Genomic DNA, 2,893 nt, shown 5'->3' with positions numbered 1-2,893 from the left:
AGGAATGTTTGCAGTACCCGGTTGTCCTGCAGTTGGTGAGAAGTTCTAACATGCCCACCCAGAAATTAGAAACCAGGACACCCCCTGACTCTTCAGAGTTCAAATGTTCTTTGAACCCTGGTCTGAATTGGATACATCTGTCTTCAAAAGAACTTAAATTCCAACATGAAAGTTAGGGAGGAAAATATTGTCTTCACATTTAGAAGTAGGGCTCCCAAAGTGTGAATTTTTTCTGTCTGCTTATATTTCTTTGTATTTTCCTTTCTTATGAGAAAATATGGTGATGTGAAGTCGAAAATCGTATCCCCTGCTTTCATTGATAAGAGAACGAGGAAATATCCTGGCTTCAAAACTGGTTTATATTTTTTTCTCTGGAAAAATATTAAAATTTCTTCTTAAAGTAGAATAGAGCAATACCCAGTTAATAGGAAGTTCTGAATAAGAGATCTAGTATTATCCTAATATCAAAACCTAAATGGACAATGGACATTTTCAGTGCTGATCAGAAATCCATAAAGCAGATATTCCAGATATATAGCAAAATAGTGAATGTCACAAATGCCAGAACTCTCTAGAAGTTGTAAACTAATACCCACAAAACTTTGAAACATACAGGGCTGTCCTCATTCAAAACCAAATGCAAACAAAAAAAGCAAAACAAACAAACAAACAAAAAAAAAACCAAAAAGAACAGACTATACATATATTCATTCTTTATGCTACACTTTTAGTCACATTTAGATAATCTGAAGTAGAAATGTTCAAAACAGAGATTATAGATAGACAGACCTAGAAATGAGATAAGGTAGACAAATTGATATTTAATAAATAGGTGGATGGATGGGTCAGTGGATAAGTAGAAAGATAACTGATAATTAGTTTTAAGTCAATGGACATTTTCTTTCTTCATTCTATCAAAATTCAGAAATGAATCAACATTATAAAACAGCTAAATACCAGAAAAGGGATTTCAACCTGGGGAACTGAGTCATTCTCTCCATGTGCAGTCACCAGTTGGGATGCTAATAAAGAATCTGAGGAAATAAATGTTGTACCAAAGGGCAGGCCCACTCCTCATTGGAATGTGGGTAAAACCAGAGCCCTGGTCCTCAATGGCCCTCTAACTCTTTTGATTCTAGACTCCTCCCAAAGCAAAAGTCTACTTTCCTTTCCTGCCTGAGAAGTTAAAAACAAAAGAAACTAGGAAAGTGGGGGCTGGCTCATAGCCCAGTGCTTAAGTCTTATGCGTAGGGAGCCAGATCTCTCATGACTGATGGTGGTTCACATCTTGGCCTCATCAGCTTGAAAATGTGCTGGGTGCATGTGCATGCCCCAAATCCTGAGGGGCTAAAGAAATGGAGAAGGAATTATGGCTTGACCATGCCCCACTAAGGGGTGTTTACTCTCCCTCTCCCTCTCTGGCAAGCATATATATCCTTAGGCAATAAAAAAAATTAAAAATATAAAAAAATAAGAGGAGAAGAAAAGAAAGAAAAAGAAATTAGCAAAGCATAAGTGAAGCCACTGGGAGGAATTCAGCTACCTGTATTCTGAGAGCTGAGCATGGAGGAGTAAGTCTGCTTCTACTCTTCTGAAGGCTGGCCAAGGCCCATTTGGAGTGAGGAAAGAAAAGGAGTGGCTGGGAAGGAAGGTGGAGGAGGTGCTGACAATGAATTATAGCTTGCCTACACAGTAAAGGGGGCAGCTAAGGAAAAAAATCTGAGGATAGGCTCTAGGGAGGTGAAGATGATGCAGAAAGTAGGCCAGGGTGAGGTAGAGTGGGAGTGTGTAGAGTGTTTTGCATTAGATTAATAGAGGAGAAAATGGAAAACAAAAGAATACACATAGCTCATAGGGTAGGAGTTCCACTTAGTCAAAAAAAAAAATAGCCTTACTTCAGTTGAAGAGAAGCTGGCCTGCACATGAGCCTCCCACCAGGATGACACGTGACCCCTCTTCCTCTAGCAGCCCAGAGGGAAGCTTAGGGAAAGCATGCTTCTGTTGGTGTGTAACTTTGCCCAAAACATTTCACTCATCTTTCAGCCAGACTTGACTCTGGTACCGCCTATGCCAAGACACAAACTCTCAAAACTGATGCTCTTCTCTTAACTGACAGGCCCTTGCAGATTCAGATTGAAAGTATAGACACTATTGTTTAAGCCTCTGTTATGTATTAGACATATTTCCACTCTATGAGGTAGGCCCTTTACTCTCCATTTCACAGATGAAAGCAAGAAATAGTTAAGTTACTTGGGCGAAGTATTTACAATAAATCAGAAGCAAATCAAGATTTTAGTACCAGAAATTCCAGTTCACCGAATTCTAAGGGCTATGTTCTTTCCACTGTAGTCCTGTCTCTAATTAAAAATTACCAAAAGGAGTGAGAAAAATGGAAGAAAGCAGGTGGCTTTGAGCATTTTCTAAACCACTACTAGTGCCTTATAATCTTAATGAAAGTCAGAAATAGATAGTACTGTTGGGAGACACTTTTCTGTGAGTCTTACCTATTTCTGTGTATCTTTTCAGCAGAGGCATTGACTGCCTTTATCTTGCCTATCTTTTTAAGGCGGTCTAACAAATAGACTGGAAAGGTTGAGATATCTCTGGAACAACAAACAAGCATGCCTACTATCCAGTATAAAAGATTCAGTTCCATAAACCTGTGTTTCCTCATCTGTGACTATCCTACAACTATTCATTGCCCTGTGGACGACAGCACAGGGAAAGTGACACAAACATGGAGCTCATGCTATTTGCTGTGCTAGAAGTAATAAAGTCCTTTGTCCCTCACCTAGAAGTGCTTGTGTCTTTTGCCAATGTGCATGAAAATTTGGGAGACTAATTTGATAGTGTGCAGGTAGGGTAAAGTCTCAGATCTCACCATAGGTCAGCA

This window comes from Tupaia chinensis, unplaced genomic scaffold (assembly GCF_000334495.1).
Source record: "Tupaia chinensis unplaced genomic scaffold, TupChi_1.0 Scaffold000355_1, whole genome shotgun sequence".
Classification (NCBI taxonomy): domain Eukaryota; kingdom Metazoa; phylum Chordata; class Mammalia; order Scandentia; family Tupaiidae; genus Tupaia; species Tupaia belangeri.
The sequence above is the reverse complement of the archived record's forward strand: the minus strand, read 5'-3'. Positions refer to the sequence as shown.